Source organism: Cetorhinus maximus, chromosome 19 (assembly GCF_964194155.1).
Source record: "Cetorhinus maximus chromosome 19, sCetMax3.hap1.1, whole genome shotgun sequence".
In the NCBI taxonomy this organism is placed as follows: domain Eukaryota; kingdom Metazoa; phylum Chordata; class Chondrichthyes; order Lamniformes; family Cetorhinidae; genus Cetorhinus; species Cetorhinus maximus.
In genome coordinates, this window is record NC_135897.1 from 5,183,667 (window position 1) to 5,206,823 (window position 23,157).

At 43.3% G+C, this 23,157-nt stretch overlaps 1 protein-coding gene across 2 annotated transcripts in view; it reads left to right on the forward strand.

The window, feature by feature from the left end:
* Positions 1-2,581: 2,581 nt before the first annotated feature.
* The window catches only part of parlb (presenilin associated, rhomboid-like b), a 42,219-nt gene continuing 21,643 nt past the window's right edge, over positions 2,582-23,157 (forward strand). The window contains exons 1-2 of one of the 2 annotated variants that reach the window (XM_078563418.1): positions 2,582-2,992; positions 6,562-6,702. The gene's annotated coding sequence lies outside the window, so the exon portion shown is untranslated. Of the gene's footprint in view, positions 2,993-6,561; positions 6,703-23,157 lie in introns of those variants that run through there. The other variant, XM_078563417.1, reaches the window with a different exon arrangement.

Below are 23,157 nucleotides of genomic sequence, written 5' to 3' on the forward strand. Positions count from 1 at the left end.
AGCTCCCTTGTACTCCAGTACTGCCAGTGCTCCATGAACTGAAACCCATTCCTCCCACATCAGTCTCTGAGCTACATATTTAACTCCTTGACTTTATTTACCCTATGCCAGTTTGCCTGTGGCTCAGGTAGTAATCCCGAGATTATTACCTTGGAGGTTCTGCTTTTTAATTTAGCTCCTAACTGTTCAAATTCTTTCAGCAGAACCTCCTTTCTAGGCCTATCAATGTCGTTGGTACCAACGTGGATAATGACAACTGGATCCCTCCCATCCCACTCCACTCCAAGTTCCTCTCCAGCCCTGAGGAGATGTCCTTAACCCTGGCACTGGGCAGGCAACACACGCTCACGACTGCAGAGAACAGTATCTATCCCCCTAGTTATACTGTCCCTACCACTACTACGTTCCTATTTGTTCCCCCCACTTGAATGTCTCCCTGTACCATGGTGCCGTGGTCGGTTCGCTCATCCTCCTGCAGTCTCTGCTCTCTTGGACAATTGCAGGGGCCGAGGCTCCTCAAACGCTACCCCCTGGGTTCCCAAACCTGCCTCACCTGCAGTCACACCGTCCTGTCCCTGAACGCAGACCAAATTTGAATGACCTAATCCAAGGGGTGTGACCGCCTCCTGGAGCAAAGTGTCCAGGTAACTTTCCCCCTCCCTGATGTGGCACAATGTCTGCAGCTCGGACTCCAGCTCCTCAACTCGGATCCGAAGTTCCTCGAACTGCAAACACTTACTAAAGACGTGTTCGCTCTGGGTCACCTTGGTGTTCAGCAACTCCCACATGCTGCAGCAGCAACACATGACCCGTCCTGCCATCACTATCGTATTTAATTTATTAATTAATTAGCCTAGTATCCCTGCTCTTTACACTTAAAGAATCCCCCACTCGTTACACTTTATTGTAATCTGTTTACACCAATATCAATCTTATACTTAACAAGCTATTTTTAAGAAAAAAGAGAGAAAAAAAGACTAGAGAACTAAACACAAACTAAAGACATACTTCTACTTTAAAGATGAGAAATAATCACAATTCAGCTGCCTTCCCTGTACTCGCGTCACATTGTGGTTCGCGACGTCACTCTGCCGCTGGTCACACATGAAACCCTCCCCACTCTTTTTAAATGGAGTCTCCCTACTCCCTGTCCTTTTTAAAATGAACTCTCCTCACTCGCCAAGCTCCTTTTAAAATGAAGTCTCCCCGCTCTTTGTTAAATTAAGGCTCCCCGTCCTTTTTAAAAGTGAAGTCTCCCTGCTCTCCCAGCTCTTTTAAAACAAAGCCTCCCCGCTCTCCATCCTTTTTTTTAAAATGTAGTTTCTCCGCTCGTTTTTAAAATGAATTCTCCCCGCTCGTTTTTTAAATGATGTTTCCCTGCTCTCCGTGCTTGTTTTAAAATGAAGTCACCCGTTCTCCCTGCTCATTTTAAAATGAACTCTACCCGCTCATTTTTAAATGAAGTCTCCCTGCTCTCCACCCTTTTTTAAAATGTAGTTTCCCCGCTCTTTTTTTAAATGTAGTTTCCCCGCTCTTTTTTTAAATGAAGTCTCCTCGCTCTCCCCGCTCCTTTTTTTAAAAAAAAGCAACTCAGAAACCAATTGCAAAACTATACTCTCAAAATATATGCAATTCCTTTGGCTCCAGCTGTTTGCAGCTTTTTTTTTAATAGAACAGTGATATTGGCTCTGTAGTCAGCGGACATTAACACAGACTGACCCCTGGTTTAATCAAAAAGGCAGATATTTACGAAAGAATGAGCTTGCATTTATATAGCGCCTTTCACAATCTCGGGGCCCTCCACAGTGCTTTACAGCCAATTGTGCTTTTAAAGTTTAGTCACTATCATAATTGAAATAATTAAAATGCAGTAGCAAATTTGTGCACAGCCTAGGTCCAATAAACAGTGATGAGATAAGGCTGGAGATTTATATTGGGTACTATGCACCCGCAGCTGGCTATTCACTGTGCAAAAGGGGAAAAATTCAGCAGAGCACAAATTCCTGAAGTATTTGGGATGCTGAAGTGGGTGAATGTCTCCCTATTGATGTTCAGGGCTGCTTGTTTGTGATTTTTTTGGGTGGGGGGGAATAATGGCTGGATTTGGGGAACGTGACTCCTGCAATGGTTAAGAATCTTGGAATCCCATGTAATAAAATTTGTCGTTTTGTGTCATTTAAACTAGTATCTTCAAATGTGGCTCATCATAGGTAACAGGGCACTGATCCAAGCATTGTCATCGACACTCCCATCATGTGGAATGTGGTGAGCAGGATATGGAGTAGAGCAAGAAGCTCAAATGGACAAGTTACCCTGCAGTGAATGATCCACTAACTGGAGAGAATGTGGGACTCAGTACAAATCTGGATCTCTGGAGTTAAACCTCCTGTTTGGTGAATGGGAATAAGGGAGCAAGAGATTTGTCTTTACCTCACACAGTACACATTGATAAAACATTTCACTACTTTAAAGAGCAGTGGGATCTTTTTGGGGAATTTGGAGACTAAATATCCTATTCCAATATGTATACATGAGGCAGGCTCATTTTAAATGTTTTCATCAGTAGATATCTGCTCTGTATTTCAGCAGGCTAATATCTGCGATAAACTTGGACCGTGTGCTGGCCAGGCATAGCTCTTTAGTCCTGGCAGCACCTCATCTCCAGACCAGTGCTTGGTGCTGACACGTGCAGCGCTGTGCTTGGTGTATTCATTTGTGCAGTGAACTTTTTTGAAGTACCTTTAAACAATGTAAACCTCTTTCTTGCAGGTTATTTTTCTATAAGGAATCCAGACGTGGGTTTAGAAAAGCACCAAAAAAAAATGAACCTTGTAAAGTAGAGCCAGATGAAAAGGCTCTGAAGGACTTGGCCTCGCGTGTGAATCAGACAAGCAAAAGCAGCTTGACCCCACTGCTGGATGAACCTGTCTTATCTAAAACATCAGTGCACTCATTCAGAAAGCTTGTCAAACCCTTTCTGTTTACTATAGGGGTAAGTTGGCATTGAAGATGAAGTTATTTCCTCCTCTTCTGAAGACTCTGAGGAATATTGAGCTGTTGTTCCAGGTGTTGGCTACCCTCTGTTACCTCTCCTGAGTGGTCATTCTTGGTATGTGAGTTTTTTTTGTTTATTTGATTCATTCATGGGATGTAGGCGTTGCTGGCTAGGCCAGCATTTATTGCCCATTCCTAATTGCCCTTGTTCAGAGAGCATTTAAGAGTCACCAAAATTTCTGTGGGTCTGGAGTCACATGTAGGCCAGACCAGGTAAGAACAGCAGATTTCCTTTCCTCAAGTACATTCGTGAACCAGATGGGTTTTTATCAACAATGATTTCATGGTCATCATCAGACTTTTAATTCCAGATTTTTTTTGATCTCAAATTCCACCATCTGTCATGGTGGGATTCGAACCTGGGTCCCCAAAGCATTACCCTGGGTCTCTGGATTACCAGTCCAGTGACAATACCACGACACCACCACCTTCCCCCTTACAGTCTGGACTGTGTGTGTCATTAGGCACATTAGATGACATTAGATGATCTTGTCTTCCAGCATATTAAAATGTAATGTTACTGCACATTGATCAGGAACAGGAATCTGGTTGTTCATTTCCTCTCCATAACCTGTGATGCTGAAGTCAATTTTATATAGGAACACGCGTCAGCCAATGAACCTAGTGAGGCTGCTCCACAGTATTTTTGGCCCTGACAGCTCCATGTCTTCAATCCAAATTCCCCAAATCTTTACTTTTCAAATTTTCCTTTTACACACCTTTCTGGATTCTGTGCCTGCAACCTTCTGGAATAGTGCATTCCACATTCTCTCAGAACTTGTGTGCAGAAGATTTTCCCAGATTTTCAACCAGTTTAACTCAAATCCTAGAATGTCCCCTTGTCTTGGAGGGAAGAGCTGAATCCTATCTAGCTTATCGTTCTGCTTTATTCTACACACCTCAATCAGATCACTCCTTAGCAACTCATCCTCAGGGAATATAACATGTTTATTCAGTCTTTCAACATAATTCAGTCCCTTCAAATTAAATTGTATCCTAGGGAATTAGTGTGGACTTTCTCCAGAGCAGTATCTACTTTTTAACATGGCCAAAAACTACTCCAAATGAATCTACATGCTATCCCATATCAGTGCTACTTCCTTAATTTCATATTCTGTCACCATTGATATAGGAAGTGACAAGGTATTGAAGGTGTTGGCAGGCTTAAAAGTGGACAAACCTCCAGGTCCGGATGATTTGTGTCCCAGACTGCTGAGGAAGGCAAGGGAGGAGATCGCAGGGGCTCTGACCCAAATTTTTAATTCCTCTCTGGCCACGGGGGAGGTGCCAAAAGACTGGAGAACAGCTAATGTGGTTCCGCTATTTAAGAAGGATTGTAGAGATAAGCCAGGGAACTACAGACCAGTGAGTCTCACGTCAGTGGTAGGGAAACTATTGGAGAAAATTCTGAAGGAGAGAATCTGTCTCCACTTGAAGAGGCAAGGTTTGATCAGGGATAGTCAGCATGGCTTTGTCAGAGGGAGGTCATGCCTAACAAATTTGATTGAATTTTTTGAGGAGGTGACCAGGTGTGTAGATGAGGGTAGTGTAGTTGATGTAGTTTATATGGATTTCAGAAAACTAGGTACCACATGGGAAACTTATAAAAAAGGCAAATGCACATGGGATACAGGATAATTTAATAAGGTGGATTCAAAATTGACTTAGTTGTAGGAGACAGAGGGTGATGACAGAAGGATTCTTTAGTGACTGGAAGCCAGTGTCCAGTGGCGTACCACAGGGATCTTATGCTAGGTCCCCTATTATTTATCATTTATATAAACGACATAGATGACTATGTGTGGGGTAGGATTAGTAAGTTTGCGGATGACAAAGATTAGCTGGGTGGTTAACAGTGAGGTTGAGTGTCTTGGGCTACAGGAAAATATAGTCGGGATGGTCAAATGGGCAGATAAGTGGCAGATGAAATTTAACCCTGAAAAGTGTGAGGTGATACACTTAGGAAGGAGTAATTTGACAAGGAAGTATTCAATGAATAGCATGACACTAGGAAGTGCTGAGGAACAAAGGGACCTTGGCATGTGTGTCCATGGATCTCTGAAGGTAGAGGGGCATGTTAGTGGGGTGGTGAAAAAGGCATATGGACATTTGCCTTTATCAATCGAGGCATAGATTACAAAAGTAGGGAGATCATGTTGGAGTTGTATAGAACCTTGGTGAGGCCACAGCTGGAGTACTGTGTGCAGTTCTGGTCGCCACATTATAAGAAGGATGTGATTGTACTGGAGGGGGTGCAAAGGAGATTCACCAGGATGTTGCCTGGGATGAAACATTTAAGTTATGAAGAGAGGTTGGATAGACTTGGGTTGTTTCCGTTGGTGCAGAGAAGACTGAGGGGTGACCTGATCGAAGTGTACAAGATTATGAGGGGCATGGACGGGGGGATAGGGAGCAGCTGTTCCCCTTAGTTGAAGGGTCAGTCACGAGGGGACATAAGTTCAAGTGAGGGACAGGAGGTTTAGGGGGGGATGTGAGGGAAAACCTTTTTACTCAGAGGGTGGTGACGGCCTGGAATGCGCTGCCTGGGAGGGTGGTGGAGGCGGGTTGCCTCACATCCTTTAAAAAGTACCTGGATGAGCACGTGGCACGTCATAACATTCAAGGCTATGGGCCAAGTGCTGGTAAATGGGATTAGGTAGGTCAGGTGTTTCTCACGTGTTGGTGCAGACTCGATGAGCCGAAGGGCCTCTTCTGCACTGTGTGATTCTGTGATTGTAATGAAGCACAGGGTTGCATTAGTCTGTTTGAGCAATTTGTCTACGTGCAAACATTCTTCTAATTTATACATGTAGATTCCAAGTCCCTTTGTTCATCTGGTGTTGCAGCCCTGATGGAGGTCAGACCAGTCAGCGCATTGCTCTCAACCCTCCTTGTCTGTAGGGTCTAATGGCCTTTTTCTGATTCACATAGCTGTTATGTATGTTGCATATTTTTATTTATATGTTTATATTCTCGAATGAAAATGTTCAGTTCTGTATATCCTCATGTGAGCTTTGAATGCCAAAATCATCTATGTGGGATGGTTGAGGATGGAATGGCAGTTGGAATGTTCTGGGTGGAAGATTGAAAAAATCCTTAGTGGGTGGTAGCCATGCACTTTCATTGATCATCAGGAGGCAGGGGGCATGTAGACTGATCTCAGCTCCTCTCCTGTTGAACCCTAGTAATATCTTATACAATGGCCTTGCAGCTGGTGCCTTGCACTGTGAGCCTTTTTTTTAACTGATGTTTCACTATAGACCTGGGCCCTTTGCCAGACATCCTGCTCTGTGCATCTTGGTCTGTTTACCCTGCATCATATATTATGGGCCGTGCTCTTTTACCCAGTAGATTGCACTATTGACCTTGTCCTTTGACAGGACAGCATTAAGGTTGAGCAAGGCGGGAGAGAAGACCATGCAAATCTAGCAGTAGTGCTATTATTAAATACAAATGCTATGTATTAAACTGAAATATCAGCTGGACACTAAACACTGACTCGTGTAGTTCACAGGATCCTCATTCGGGGTGGCAGCCATCTGGCAGTATGAGTCTCTCAAATCCAGAGTTCAAAGTTACTTCAATGACCTCCGTTTGGATTGGTTGGAAAAGCATCACCCGCCTAAAGCTGGTGACATCAGGAAGCAGGTAAATGGTTTATGAAGTTTGCTACTTTGCAGTCTTTTTTTTCATTTTTTAAGCTTCTATTGAGGTACAGGCTCCTGATCATTATGTTTACTTCTCAGATTTTATTTCCTGGGCGTGGGAGATAAGCTAACTCTAGAAGATGCTGCCAATTTCACAGGCCTAGGTGTGTGTCAATTCATGCTCACCCTGAAGTGGATTGATGGCTGGTTTTCAAGTGACACATAGGTGTCATTGGATCAGTACTCTGCTCACTTAGTGAGTAGAGGCACATTGACCAGAATGGTCCAAATTAATGCCAGTGGCAATTGGAGAAATTCTGTGTTTTCTTTGGCTAGACAGAGCTCCTGCGAGCTCTCCAGCGATCTTCTACTGGAAGTGCTTCTGTGCAAATATAGGGACAAGTTGGAGTTGGGTTCGGATGGGATAGTTTCCAAGTTCAAACAACTGATTGTGTTTCAGCAGGAATATCACTCACTATTCTAATCATGCACTGGAGTGCTGTTTTGGGCTGCAGTAGAGTGCTTCAGTTGGAGTTTGGTGACTGAGGGAGTTTAAGGGTTAAATTAAGGATTAAATTCTATCTAAAGCCTAGTCTTTCTTTAATTTAGCAATTAACTAAAAGTTGCTATTAGGGCTGGAGGAAGGTGAGTTTTAGTCCAGCCTTAAAACAGGGCTCATACAGACTCTGCAAAACAGGGCTCATACAGACTCTGCAAAACAGGGCTCATACAGACACTGCAAAACAGGGCTCATACAGACTCTGCAAAACAGGGCTCATACAGACTCTGCAAAACAGGGCTCATACAGGCTCTGCAAAACAGGGCTCATACAGACTCTGCAAAACAGGGCTCATACAGGCTCTGCAAAACAGGGCTCATACAGACTCTGCAAAACAGGGCTCATACAAGCTCTGCAAAACAGGGCTCATACAGACTCTGCAAAACAGGGCTCATACAGGCTCTGCAATACAGGGCTCATACAGGCTCTGCTTGCAGCTACAACTAGTTATTTAGATAAATGGCTTAATTAGGTTTTCAGAGGCTAGATTCAGAGAGTATAAAAGTAGGCTATCTTATAGTGCTGACTTTGCACTGGAGTGCTGTTTTTGGCTAAGGTGAAGTGCTTCAGTTGGAGTTTGGTGACTGAGGGAGTTTGGGGAGGAGGGAGGATGTACTCCTTTTTCTATCTTTCCTCGGCCTTGGTAAGTAAGACCTGCTGAGTAAATTAGAAAAGTGTAATATTTTTAAACAAGTAGCTATACCTGGATTTAACTGAGAAGTGCGAGGAATAAGGGAAACTTAGGGCCAATATAATAAAGTAATATAAATAATCCAAAGTAGAATAAAGTTAACCTAAGGGAAGTAGAGTTAAGACAATGCAGGGCAGCTCAGTCGAGTGGAATGCGTGTCCTGTGATATGTGCAAAGTCATGGGCACTGCCGGTGTCCTAGGCGACCACGTGCAGGAAGTGCTACCAGCTGCAGAAACTTCAGCTCCAGGTTTCAGAGCTCGAGCAGCGGCTGCAGTCACTGTGGCGCATCTGCGAGGCTGAGAGCTACGTGGATAGCACGTTCAGAGAGGTGGGCACACCACAGCTTAAGGGCCTGGAGACAGAAAGAGAATGGGTGACCGCCAGGCAGCCCGAGAGAAGTAGGCAGGTAGTGCAGGAGTCCCCTGGGCTCAGACTATCAAATCGGTTTTCCGTTTTGGAAGCCGGTGAGGGTGCTGGCTCCTCAGAGGAGTGCAGTCAGAACCAAATTTGTGGCACCACAAGCAGCTCAGCTGTACAGGAGGGGAGGAAGAAGAAAAGAAGAGCTGTAGTGATAGGGGATTCATTGGGTATGGGAATAGACAGGCGTTTATGTGTATGTAGACGCGATTCCAGGATGGTATGTTGACTCCCTGGTGCCAGGGTCAATGATGTCACAGAGCGGCTGCAGGACATTCTTCTGGGGGAGGGTGATCAGCCAGAGATCATGGTCCACATTGGTACTAATGATTTAGCTGGGAAGGGGGATGTGGTCCTGTAATCAGAATTTAGGGAATGTAATAATCTAATGTGTAATATAACTTTAAGACAAATGTTGTAATGGAAGATCACATGATCTTGGTATCCAGTAGCAGAGTAGCACGGGCTACCTCTGTGGTCAGTAGCCTTGAGTTAGAACCTGAAGTGTAAAGACAGAGTTTTGAGTTGTAAGCACACAAGTGTAGCTGCTGAGTACCTTTTGTAAACAGAATGTGTTTCTTCTAAGAGCGATCTACTGATCTTCTCTGTCTATGGTACCAACTCAGTCACCTTGAAACAAGCGTGCAACCCAGATCCTTTAGTCCCAACAAACTAGGATACAGGATCCAACAGGTAGCTAGGTAGAAAACTAGCAAGCAGGACCTCAAATGTAGTAATTTCCAGATTACTTCCACTGCCACATGCCAATGAGTACAGAAATAGGAGGACAAGGCAGATGAGCGTGTGGATGGAAAAATGCAGGAGGGAGGGCTTTAGATTCCTGGGACACTGGAACTGGCTCTGAGGGAGATGGCACCTGTACAAGCTGGACGGGTTGCACCTGAACAGAGCTGGGACTGAGTTCCTTGTGGGGCGTTTTGCTAGTGCTGTTGAGAGGGCTTTAAACTAGCTCGGCAGGGGTGTGGGAACCAAGAGAAAATATTAGAGAGGAATGAGGAGTGCACAAAATACTGGGAGAGACAGATAACACAAGAATAGAGAATAGTAAGTTAATAGGTGAAGTCGGGGTGAGGGAGGAAGTAACAAAATCTAAATCAGGGGTACTGTGCATGTATGTGAATGCATGGAGTATAGTAAATAAGACTGGCGAGTTACAGGTGCAGGTTGCCATGTAGAAATATGATGTTGTGGCCGTAACAGAGACCTAGCTGAAGGAAGGGCAGGACTGGGTGTTAAATATTCCCGGGTACAAGGTGTTCAGAAAAGATAGGAAAGGAGGAGGGGTGACAGTATTAGTTATGGAGAGCATTGCAGTTCTGGAGAAAGAGAATGTCCCAGAGGATTCAAGGACAGAATCAATTTGGCCAGAGCTAAAGAACAAAAAGGGTACAATGACATTGCTTGGTGCAGTCTATAAACCGCCAAATAGTGAGAAGGACGTAGAAGAACAAACCTGCAGGGAAATTACAGAGATGCAAGCATTATAGAGTAGTTATAATAGGGGACTTTAATTACCTAAATGTAGACCGGGACAGTGGTAGTGGGGGCAAAAGTTCCTAGATTGTGTTCAGGAAAATTTTCTACAGCAGTTTGTGTCCAATCCAACAAGAAAAGACACATTGTTGGACCTGGTTCTTGGAAATGAGGTGGGCCAATTAGATCAAGTGTCAGCGGGGGAACATTTAGGAGACAGTGACCATTATATTGTATGTTTTAGGATGATGATAGAAAAGAACGATAGGCAATCCAGAGTAAGAATAATTAACTGGACAAGAGCTGACTTTGATGGGGCAAGAATGGAGCTGGGCCAGATGGATTGGAATGAAAGATTTACAGGAACAACTGTAACTGAACAATGGACTACCTTCAAAAAAAGAATTGGTTCGGGCACAGTCAAGGCATATTCCATCGAAAGGGAAATATAGGGCAAACAAATCCAGAGCTCCCTGGATGAAAAATTAGATAGAAATTAAGATAAAGAATCACAGAATTGTTATGGTGCAGAAGGAAGTCATTCAGCCCATCGTGTCTGCACCAGCACTCTGAGCATTTTAATTTAGTGCCAATCTCCTGCCTTTTCCCTGTAACCCTGCACATTGTTTTTTTTAAAATAATCATCCAATGTCCTCTTGAGTGCCTCAATCAAACCTGCCTCCACGACACTTCCAGGCAGTGCATTCCAAACCCTAGCTACTCATTGTGTGAAAAAGTTTTTTCTCACCTCGCATTTGCTTCTTTTGCAAAACACTTCAAAACTGTGCCCTCTGGTTCTCGATCCATTTATAAGCGGGAACAGTTTCTCCCTATCTACTCTATCCAGACCCCTCATGATTTTGAAAACTATCAAGTCTCCTCTTAGCCTTCTCCTCTCCAAGGAAAACAGTCACAACTTCTCCAATCTTTCCTCATAACTGAAGTGTCTCATCCCTGGAACCATTCTTGTAAACTTCTTCTGCACTCTTTCCAATGTGTTCACATCCTTCCTATAGTGTGGTGCCCAGAACTGTACACAATACTCCAGCTGAGGACTAACCAGTGTCTTATATAAGTTCATCAAAACCTCCCTATGCCCTTATTAATGAAGCCTAGAATATTGTATGCTTTATAAACAGCTCTCTTACCTGTCCTGCAACCTTTAACGACTTATGTACATATACACCCAGGTCCCTCTGCTCCTGCACGCCCTTTAGAATAGTATCCTTTATTTTGTACTGTCATTCCATGTTCTTTGTACCAAAGTGCATCACCTCACACTTTTCTGCATTGAACTTTATCTGCCACCTATTTGCCCACTCCACCAATGTGTCAATGTCCTTTTGAAGTTCTACACTATCCTCCTCAAAATTTACAATTCTCCCAAGTTTTGTGACGTCCGCAAACTTTGAAATTTTCCCCTGCATACTAAGATCTAGATCATTTATGTATATCAGGAAAAGCAAGGTTCCCAAGACCGACCCTCGGGGAACTCCACTACAAACCTTCTTCCAGCCCAAAAAAATACCCATTAACCATACTTTCTGTTTCCTATCTCTCAGCCAATTTTGTATCCACATTGCTACTGTCCCTTTTATTCCATGACCTATAACTTTCCTCAAGTCTGTTGAGTGGCACTGTGTCGAACGCCTTTGGAAGTCCTTATACACCATGTCAACGGCCTTGCCCTCATCAACCATCTCTGTTACCTCTTCAAAAAACTCCAAGTTAGTAAGACACGATTTTCCTTTAACAAATCCATTCTGACTCTTCCGAACCAATCCACATTTTCTCATGTGGCTATTAATTCTATCCCAAATAATTGTTTCTAGAAGTTTCCCCACCACCAAAGTTAAACTTACTGGTCTGTAATTGCAGGGCAGATCTTTACAACCTTTTTTGAACAAGGGCGTAATGCTTGCATTTTTCCAGTCCTCTGGCACCTCCCCCAAATCCAGGGAACATTGAAAGATTATTACAACACTGAAATCTTTCAACATTGAAAGATTATTGCCAGTTCCTCTGCAATTTCCTCTCTCACTTCCTTCAATATTCTTGGATGCATCTCATCTAGTCCCGGTGCCTTATCAGCCGACAGCTTATCCAATATCTCCTCCTTATCAATTTTAAACCCTTCTAGTAACTGAGTTTCCTCCTCTGTCCCCATGGCCTGGGCAGCATCTACCTTGTTGGTAAGGACAGATGCAAAGTATTAATTTAACACCTCAGCCATGCCTCTTGCCTCTGTGTAAATTGCCTTTTTGGTCCCTAATCGGCCCTACTCTTCCTACTACCACCCTTTTACTATTGCTTATAGATGTGCTTATAGAATACTTCAGGATTTCCTTTTATGTTAGCTGCCGCTCTTTTTTTCATAATCCTTCTTTGCTTCTCATATTTGCTTTTTCACATCCCTTCTGAACCTTCTGTATTCAGCTTGGTTCTCAATTGTATTTGCTACCTGACACCTGTCGTAAGCACATTTTTTCTTCTTTAACTTCTATCTCCTTTGTCATCCAGGGAGCTTTGGATTTGTTTGTCCTACCCTTCCCTTTAAGGGAATTTAGCTTGACTGTGCCCAATCCATCTCCTATTTGAAGGTAGCCCATTGTTCAGCTACTGTGTTTCCTGCCAACCTTTGGTTCCAGTCTATCCGGCCCAGCTCTGTCCTTGCCCTATTGAAGTCCACTCTCCGCCATTTGATTATTCTTACTCTGGATTGACCAATATCATCCTAAACCTTATGATACATTGATCACTGTCCCCTAAATGTCCTCCCCCACCCCAACTGTCACTTGATCTACTTGGCCCACCTCATTCCCAAGAACCAGGTCTAGCAGTGCCTTCTTTCCTGTTAGACTGGGCATATACTGCTGTAGGAAATTCTCCTGAACACAATCTAGGAACGCTTGTCCCTCACTGCCCCTTACAGTACCACTATCCCAGTAATTAAAATCCCCCATTATAAGTACTATATAACGTTTGCACCTGTCTGTAATTTCCTTGCAGATTTGTTCCTCTATATCCTTATACCGCTGTATGGTGGACTATATATTACACCAAGCAATGTAATTTCATCCTTCCTATTCCTTAGCTCTAGCCAAATTGGATCTGTCCTTGAATCCTCTGACACATCCTCTTTCTCCAGTACTGCAATTCTCTCCTTAACCAAAAATGCCACCCCTCCTCCTTTTTTCCCTTTCCTATCTTTTCTGAACACTTTGTAACCAGGAATATTTAGCACCCAGATCTGCCCTTCCTTAAGCCAGGCCTCCGTAATCACCAGAACATCATAATCCCACAAGGCAATCTGTGCCTGTAACTCCCCAATTTTATTAACTATACTCTATGCATTCACATACATGCAGTGTAACCCTGATTTAGATTTCATTACTTGCTCCCTTACTCCGACTCCATCTATTAACTTATTTCGACTCCATCTATTAACTATTTTAGTGCTATCTGCCTCTCCCAACATTCACTGCACCCTGGTATTACTTTATAATATTCTCTCCTGGTTCCCACACCCCAGCTGAGTTCGTTTAAACCCTTCCGAACAGCACTAGCAAAACAATCCACAAGGAACTCAGTCCCGGCTCTGTTCAGATGCAACCCGTCCGGCTTGTACAGGTGCCATCTCCCGCAGAACCAGTCCCAGTGTCCCAGGAACCTAAAGCCCTCCCTCCTGCACCATCTTTCCAGCCATGCATTCATCTGTTTTATCGTCCTATTTCTGTACTCAATTGCACAAGGCACTGGCAGTACTCCGGAGATTGCTACTTTGGAGGTCCTGCTGTCTGATTTTCTGCCTAGCTCCCTAAATTTCGATTGCAGAACCACATCCCCCCCCAATTAGTACCAATGCCAACCATGACCTCTGGCAGTTCACCCTCCCCCACAAGAATGCCCTGCAGCCATTCTGTGACACGCTTGACCCTAGCACCAGGGAGGCTACAAACCACCCTGGAATTGACGGCTGCAGAAATGCCTGTCTGCTCCCCTAACTAAAAATCCCCTATCAGTACTGCCCTTCCGCTCTTCTGCTCCCGCCCCACTCCTGTGCAGCTGGGCCACTTGTGGTGTCACGGGCTTGGGTTTTGTTGCACTCCTCCAAGGATCCATCACCCTCACCGATATCCAGAATGGAAAACCAGTCAGTGAGCGGGACCTCTGGGGAATCCTGCACTACCTGCCTGTTTCTCTTGGACTGCCTAGCGGTTACCCATTCCCTATCTGCCTGCTTGCCCCGAACTTGTGGTGTGACCACCTCTCTGAACGTGCTATCCACGTAGTTCTCTGCCTCACAGATGCACCTCAGTGACTCCAGCTGCTGATTAAGCTCTGAAACACGGAGCTGAAGCTTGTGCAGCCGGTGACGCTTCCTACACATGGGCTCGTCTGGGTCACGATTGGGTCCACAACTCCCCACATGTCACAGGATGGGCATTCTGCTTGGCTGACCTGTTCTGCCATGCCTTAAACTTTTAAACCCCTTTTTTGCTTAAACTTTAGTTATTCTTTCTTACTTTAACCTTACTCTTGTACTATTAACTATAAGCTGGAGATTAGTAGAAAGTAGAAATTCTTCACCCTTACTCACAAATCAGCTCCCTCTCCTGTGCCTATAAATTCTTACTTTCCATGTGCTTGTTTAGAAATTTACATTTCTGTACTTGTGCTGTTTTAAATTCCCAACTGTCTCTGCACTCGGCCCTTTTATCTCCTGAACTCTCACTGTTTTATCTCCCTGAACTCTCACTGTTTTATCCCCTGAACTCTCACTGTTTTATCCCCTGAACTCTCACTGTTTTATCCCCTGAACTCTCACTGTTTTATCCCCTGAACTCTCGCTGTTTTATCTCCTGAACTCTCACTGTTTTATCCCCTGAACTCTCACTGTCTTATCCCCTGAACTCTCACTGTTTTATCTCCTGAACTCTCACTGTTTTATCTCCCTGAACTCCCGCTATTTTATCTCCCTGAACTCTCACTGTCTTATCTCCCTGAACTCTCACTGTTTTATCCCCTGAACTCTCACTGTTTTATCTCCCTGAACTCTCACTGTTTTATCTCCCTGAACTCTCACTGTCTTATCTCCCTGAACTCTCACTGTTTTATCCCCTGAACTCTCACTGTTTTATCCCCTGAACTCTCACTGTTTTATCCCCTGAACTCTCACTGTCTTATCCCCTGAACTCTCACTGTTTTATCTCCTGACCTCTCACTGTTTTATCCCCTGAACTCTCACTGTTTTATCTCCTGAACTCTCACTGTTTTATCTCCTGAACTCTCACTGTTTTATCCCCTGAACTCTCACTGTTTTATCCCCTGAACTCTCACTGTTTTATCTCCTGAACTCTCACTGTTTTATCTCCTGAACTCTCACTGTTTTATCTCCTGAACTCTCACTGTTTTATCTCCCTGAACTCTCACTGTTTTATCTCCTGAACTCTCACTGTTTTAGCTCCCTGAACTCTCACTGTTTTATCTCCCTGAACTCTCACTGTTTTATCTCCCTGAACTCTCACTGTTTTATCCCCTGAACTCTCACTGTTTTATCTCCCTGAACTCTCACTGTTTTATCTCCTGAACTCTCACTGTTTTATCCCCTGAACTCTCACTGTTTTATCTCCCTGAACTCTCACTGTTTTATCCCCTGAACTCTCGCGGTTTTATCCCCTGAACTCTCACTGTTTTATCTCCTGAACTGTCACTGGCTTATCTCCTGAACTCTCACTGTTTTATCTCCTGAACTCTCACTGTTTTATCTCCCTGAACTCTCACTGTTTTATCTCCTGAACTCTCACTGTTTTATCTCCTGAACTCTCACTGTTTTATCTCCTGAACTCTCACTGTTTTATCTCCTGAACTCTCACTGTTTTATCCCCTGAACTCTCACTGTTTTATCCCCTGAACTCTCACTGTTTTATCCCCTGAACTCTCACTGTTTTATCCCCTGAACTCTCACTGTTTTATCTCCCTGAACTCTCACTGTTTTATCTCCCTGAACTCTCACTGTTTTATCTCCCTGAACTCTCACTGTTTTATCTCCTGAACTCTCACTGTTTTATCTCCTGAACTCTCACTGTTTTATCCCCTGAACTCTCACTGTTTTATCCCCTGAACTCTCACTGTTTTATCCCCTGAACTCTCACTGTTTTATCCCCTGAACTCTCACTGTTTTATCCCCTGAACTCTCACTGTTTTATCTCCCTGAACTCTCACTGTTTTATCTCCCTGAACTCTCACTGTTTTATCCCCTGAACTCTCACTGTTTTATCCCCTGAACTCTCACTGTTTTATCCCCTGAACCCTCACTGTTTTATCCCCTGAACTCTCACTGTTTTATCCCCTGAACTCTCACTGTTTTATCCCCTGAACTCTCACTGTTTTATCCCCTGAACTCTCACTGTTTTATCTCCTGAACTCTCACTGTTTTATCTCCTGAACTCTCACTGTTTTATCTCCTGAACTCTCACTGTTTTATCCCCTGAACTGTCACTGTTTTATCTCCCTGAACTCTCACTGTTTTATCCCCTGAACTCTCACTGTTTTATCCCCTGAACTCTCACTGTTTTATCCCCTGAACTCTCACTGTTTTATCCCCTGAACTCTCACTGTTTTATCCCCTGAACTCTTACTGTTTTATCTCCTGAACTCTCACTGTTTTATCTCCTGAACTCTCATTGTTTTATCTCCTGAACTCTCACTGTTTTATCCCCTGAACTCTCACTGTTTTATCTCCTGAACTCTCATTGTTTTATCTCCTGAACTCTCACTGTTTTATCCCCTGAACTCTCACTGTTTTATCTCCTGAACTCTCACTGTTTTATCTCCTGAACTCTCACTGTTTTATCTCCTGAACTCTCACTGTTTTATCTCCTGAACTCTCACTGTTTTATCCCCTGAACTCACACTGTTTTATCCCCTGAACTCTCACTGTTTTATCTCCCTAAACTCTCACTGTTTTATCCCCTGAACTCTCATTGTTTTATCTCCTGAACTCTCACTGTTTTATCCCCTGAACTCTCACTGTTTTATCCCCTGAACTCTTACTGTTTTATCCCCTGAACTCTCGCTGTTTTATCTCCCTGAACTCTCACCGTCTTATCTCCTGAACTCTCACTGTTTTATCCAAGTAGAAAATTATTTAAAGCCCAACACAAACATGAGGAACACCTCATCTTCCGATTAGGCACTTTACAGCCTTCTGGACTAAACATTGAATTCAAAACTTCAGACCATGAACTCTTTCCTCTTTCTACACCCCTTTTTTATCCCTTTGTTCAAAATTCATCTATATTTTTTATCCATTTATTTTTATTCATTTATTCATTGTTTTATCCCCCTTATATATCGCCCCCTTTTATCCCATTTTCAATTCCTTCTTTTTCCCCTGCCACCACCCCCACCCCACCCACACAAAGGCCATCAGTTACTTGTTCATGTTATTGTTTTCAGAGTGCTTACCTTTGTCCTATTATTACATTCTGCTTTCTTTCCTTAATGCCACTATCAGCACCTTTTTTAGCCCTTACCACTACCATTAACACTCCCTTTGTCCTTTTGTTCCATAAGACCATAAGACCATAAGACATAGGAGCAGAAATTAGGCCATTCGGCCCATCGAGTCTGCTCCGCCATTCAATCATGGCTGATAAGTTTCTCAACCTCATTCTCCCGCCTTCTCCCCGTAACCTTTGATCCCCTTACCAATCAAGAACCTATCTATCTCGGTCTTAAATACACTCAATGACCTGGCCTCCACAGCCTTCTGTGGCAATGAATTCCATAGATTCACCACTCTCTGGCTAAAGAAATTTCTCCTCATCTCTGTTCTAAAAGGTCTTCCCTTTACTCTGAGCCATGTTCATGGCATCTTTGTCAATTTCTCCTTTGCCCTGCCTATCGCTGACCTTCTATCCAGCTTCACCTGCTCCACCCTCCTTAAACAGCTTAAATTTAATCACATTTCTACTTCTCTATAGCTCTGAAGAAGTCATGTGGACTCGAAACTTCAACTCTGTTTCTCTCTCCACAGATGCTTGTCAGAACTGCTGAGTTTTTCCAGCATTTTCTGTTTTTGTTTCAGGTTTCCAGCGTCCATTTTGCTTTTATTATAGAAAATTAATTTAGCTGGCCATACTTAATCAACCTTACCAAAAAGTACAGTTCTTACTTTATTCTAAATCCTATGAATAGAATCAACCTTAAACACTTACTAGATACTCACCAAATACTCACCAAACAGCTTCTTCTCCAACCAATCAAATTGTTTCTTTCCTTTGATGTCACAATGCATTTTTTTTCACTCTCCTTACGAGCTCAGTGCGGTCCGGGTCCGAGCAGCAGGTCCGCCTCTCCGACTGCTCTTCCCCAAGGTGACTGATCGCTTATGACAGGTGTCAGGTAGAAAATACAATTGGCTATGGGCCCAAGTGCTGATAAATGGGATTAGGTAGGTAGGTAGGTCAGGTATTTCTCACGTGTCGGTGCAGACTCGATGGGCCGAAGGGCCTCTTCTGCACTGTGTGATTCTGAGAACCAAGAGGAATGCAGAAGGTTGAGGGGAGGTGAGAAAGCATATTAGAGAAGCGAAGAGGGATTACGAGAAAAGACTGGCAGCCAACATAAAGGGGAATTCCAAAGTCTCCTTTTGGCATATAAATAGTAAAAAGGTAGTAAAAGGAGGAGTAAGGCCGATTAGGAACCTAAAAGGGAATTTACACGTGGACGAAGGGGCCATGGCTGAGGTATTAAATGAATATTTTGCATCCGCCTTTGCCAAGGAGGTAGGTGCTACCCAGGCCATGGTGACAGACGAGGAAACTCTGTTACTAGAAAGGTTCAAAATTGATAAGGAGGAAGTGTTGAATAGACTGTCGGTACTTTAAAGTTGACAAGGCACCGAGACCAGACGAGATGCATCCAAGGATATTGAAGGAAGTGCGAGTAGAAATTGCAGGGACACTGGCCATAATCTTTCAGTCTTCCCTAGACTCGGGAGGTGCCAGAGAACTGGAGAATTGCAAACATTACACCCTTGTTCAAAAAAGGTTGTAAGGATAAGTCCAGCAATTACAGACCAGTCAGTTTAACTTCAGTGGTTGGCAAGATTCTAGAAACATTTATTCGGGATAGAATTAGTAGTCACATGGAAAAGTATGGGTTGATAAGGAAGATCCAGCATGAATTTCTAAAGAGGAAATCATGTTTAACTAACTTGCTGGAGTTTTTTTGAAGAGGTAACAGAAAAGGTTGATGAGGGTAATGCTGTTGGTGTGGTATACATGGACTTTCAAAAGGAATTTTATACAGTGCCACACAACAGACTTGTGAGAAAAGTTATTGCTCATGGAACACAAAGGACAGTAGCAACATGGATACAAAATTGGCTGTAAAATAGGAAGCAAAGAATAATGGTCAATGGATATTTTTAGGGCTGGAGGAAGGTTTGTAGTGGAGTTCCCCAAGGGTCAGTATTGGGACCCTTGCTTTTCTTGATATATATTAATGATCTAGATCTTGGTGTGCAAGGGACAGTTTCAAAGTTTGCGGATGATATGAAGCTTGGGAGTGTTGTGAACTGCGAGAAGAACAGTGTAGAACTTCAAAAGGACATAGACAAGTTGGTGGAGCGGGCAGATGGGTGGCAGATGAAGTTCAATGCAGAGAAGTGTGAGGTGATGCATTTTGGTGGAAAGAACATGGACAGACAATATAAAACAAGGGGTGAAATTTTGAAGGAGGTGCAGGGGCAGAAGACCTGGGTGTATATGTGGATAGATCATTGAAGGTGGCAGGACAGGTGGAGAGAGCAGCTAATAAAGCATATAGTATCCTGGGCTTTATTAATAGGGACATAGAATACAAGAGTAGGGAGGTTATGCTGAATTCATATAAGATGCTCATAAGACCTCAGCTGGAGTATTGTCTATAGTTCTGGGTGCCACACTATAGGAAGGATGTGAACACATTGGAGAGAGTACAGAAGAGGTTTACAGAATGGTTCCAGGGATGAGAAACTTCAGCAAAGAGGATAGATTGAAGAGGTTGGGATTATTCTCCTTGGACAGAAGAAGGCTAAGAGGAGATTTGATAGAGATGTTCAAAATCATGAGCAATCCGGACAGAGAAGATGGGAAGAAGATGTTCCCGCTTATAGTAGGATCAAGATTTAAAGCAATTTGCAAAAGAAGCAAATGTGACATGAGAAAAACTTTTTCACACAACGAGTTGTTCAAGTCTGGAATGCACTGCCTGGAAGTGTGGTGGAGGCAGATTCAATCGAGACATTCAAGAGGGCATTAGGTGATTATTTGAATAGAAACAATGTGCAAGGGTATGGGGAAAAGGCAGGGCAATGGCACTAGGTCATAATGTTCATTTGGAGAGCTGATGCAGTCATAATGGGCCAAATGGTAGCCTCCTGTGCCGTTAAAATTCTGTGATTCTGTGATTTTAATCACTAGGAAACCCATTGGTCACTTAAATGGGGAAGCAGGTGTAACTACTCTAAATATTTGGTACAACTTCCACAAACATTATGTTTAGAGACCACTGCAGTCAGGCATGGTGCCTTGAATAGATTAATGCTCTTAACGGCAATGGCCCTTAGTTGAACACTTCAGAAGCACTTCCTGATAATTGTTCGCTTTATTATAGGAGCGGTGAGTGAAAACAATTTTAGTATACAGTATAAGAAAAAGAAAGATTTGCATTTGTATAGAACCTGTCACAACCTCAGGACATCCCAAAACATTATATGGAGGGGCAATAAAGTACTTTTGAAGTGTTATCACTGGTGTAATATAGGAAATGTGACACCTAATTTGCACAGAGCAAGGTCCCACAAATGTGATAATGACCGGCCAACCTGTTTCAGGGATAAAACAAAAACAGAATTACCTGGAAAAACTCAGCAGGTCTGGCAGCATCGGCGGAGAAGAAAAGAGTTGACGTTTCGAGTCCTCATGGCCCTTCAACAGAACTGAGTAATATTAGGAGTGGGGTGAAATATAAGCTGATTTAAGGTGGGGGTGGTGGGGGGAGAGAAGTTGGGGGGGGGGCGGTGTGGTTGTAGGGACAAGCAAGCAGTGATAGGAGCAGATAAAAGATGTCACAGACAAAGGAACAAAGAGGTGTTGAAGGTGGTGATATTATCTAAACGAATGTGCTAATTAAGAATGGATGACAGGACACTCAAGGTACAGCTCTAGTGGGGGTGGGGTGGAAGGATTAACAGGGCATTAAAGGTATAGATTTAAAAATAATGGAAATAGGTGGGAAAAGAAAAATCTGTATAAATTATTGGAAAAAACAAAAGGGAGGGGGAAGAAACGGAAAGGGGGTGGGGATGGACCAGGGAGTTCAAGATCTAAAGTTGTTGAATTCAATATTCAGTCCGGAAGGCTGTAAAGTGCCTAGTCGGAAGATGAGGTGCTGTTCCTCCAGTTTGCGTTGGGCTTCACTGGAACAATGCAGCAAGCCAAGGACAGACGTGGGCAAGAGAGCAGGGTGGAGTGTTAAAATGGCAAGCGACAGGGAGGTTTGGGTCTTTCTTGCGGACAGACCGCAGGTGTTCTGCAAAGCGGTCGCCCAGTTTACGTTTGGTCTCTCCAATGTAGAGGAGACCGCATTGGGAGCAACGAATGCAGTAGACTAAGTTAGGGGAAATGCAAGTGAAATGCTGCTTCACTTGAAAGGAGTGTTTGGGCCCTTGGACAGTGAGGAGAGAGGAAGTGATGGGGCAGGTGTTGCATCTTTTGCATGCTTATATTTCACCCCTCTCCTAATATTACTCAGTTCTGTTGAAGGGTCATGAGGACTCGAAACGTCAACTCTTTTCTTCTCCGCCGATGCTGCCAGACCTGCTGAGTTTTTCAAGGTAATTCTGTTTTTGTTTTGGATTTCCAGCATTCACAGTTTTTTGTTTTTGTTTTTGTTTTTATCTCTGTTTCAGTGATCTTGGTTGAGGACTTAATGTTGGCCAAGACAAAAGGGAGAACTCCTCTGCATTTAAGTAGTATCATGGGATCTTTTACATTTATCTGAGGAGGCACATGTGGCCTTGCTTAGCTTCTCATCAGAAAGACTGCCTCAGTAATGCAAGGGAGTTGTCAGCCTGGATTTTTGTGCTTCAGTTTCTGCACTGGGACTTGAACCCTCAACCTCCAGACTCGGAGTGAGAGTGATTCCATTGAACCAAATACTGTAAAGTCTTACAGTCTGTCCTGTGAATGAGCCAACATTATCAGGATTAGTGGACTCAAGGCACAGGAATATAGTGTGTGAATTACAGTAATTGTTTGACAGCCTGATGCAGTTATGAGGGTTACTTAATTTGACTTCCTTTGTTTCTGGTTGGACTGGAAAGGATATTAGGAGGTTGTCTCAAGGAGGAATGCCCCCACTTATGAAATTCTTCTAAGCCCCTAGAGACAGGTAGGAGCCTCTGTGGGAGTTAAGCAATGGTTCCCAACATGAAGCTGTCAAGCTTGAATTCAGTTTTACTGAGCATATTAGCACACGGCCATGTCTATTATATTTTGTTATTTGTGAGGGTTTGTAATGTCTTTTAATGTTACTGTACAATTGATGTATCATTATATATTAGGGCTGTTGAGAGTTAGATGTGTGCCAGAGGCTGAGAGAGAAGCCAGTGTAGCAACCATTTTTGAAAAGGATGGTGGCAGAGCTAATACAGACAATTATAGGTCAGTTAGTTTACCATTAGCAGCCAGGAACATTTTGGTGTCTATAATTAAAGATGAAGTTTCGATATAGCTAGATAAAGAGAAAATATTAGAAGTCATGCTTGACAAATCTCCTAAAATTAATTGGGGAAGTAACAGACATGGAAGATGGCAGAAATGCAAGAATGTATTGGATATTAGGGGCGGGATTTTTTGGTCAAGCCACTGCGAAGTCAATGAGCCTTTTGCTGGTCCGTCAAATTTTCCATCCTACCCTCGACGATTCCCATGGCAGGTAGGACTGGAAATTTCTGCCCAAGTTTAGGAAACACTTTAACACAATATCACAGAAGATCAAGGAGCATAGAATTAGGAGGAGGATGGAAAACTAGATTAATAATTGGTTAGGAGGGAGTAAACACAAGAGTAAGAGTTGAAGGCATTTTTCCAGATTGTTGGAAATGGTCAGTTGTTTCCTGCAAGGCTTGGATCTGGGGCCACTTCTGTTCACTGCTTAAGTGAATGATTTGGTTATAGGTTGAGAGAGAATGGTGTCAAAATTTTCAGAAACCATAGTAGGAGATGCAATTAATTCGTA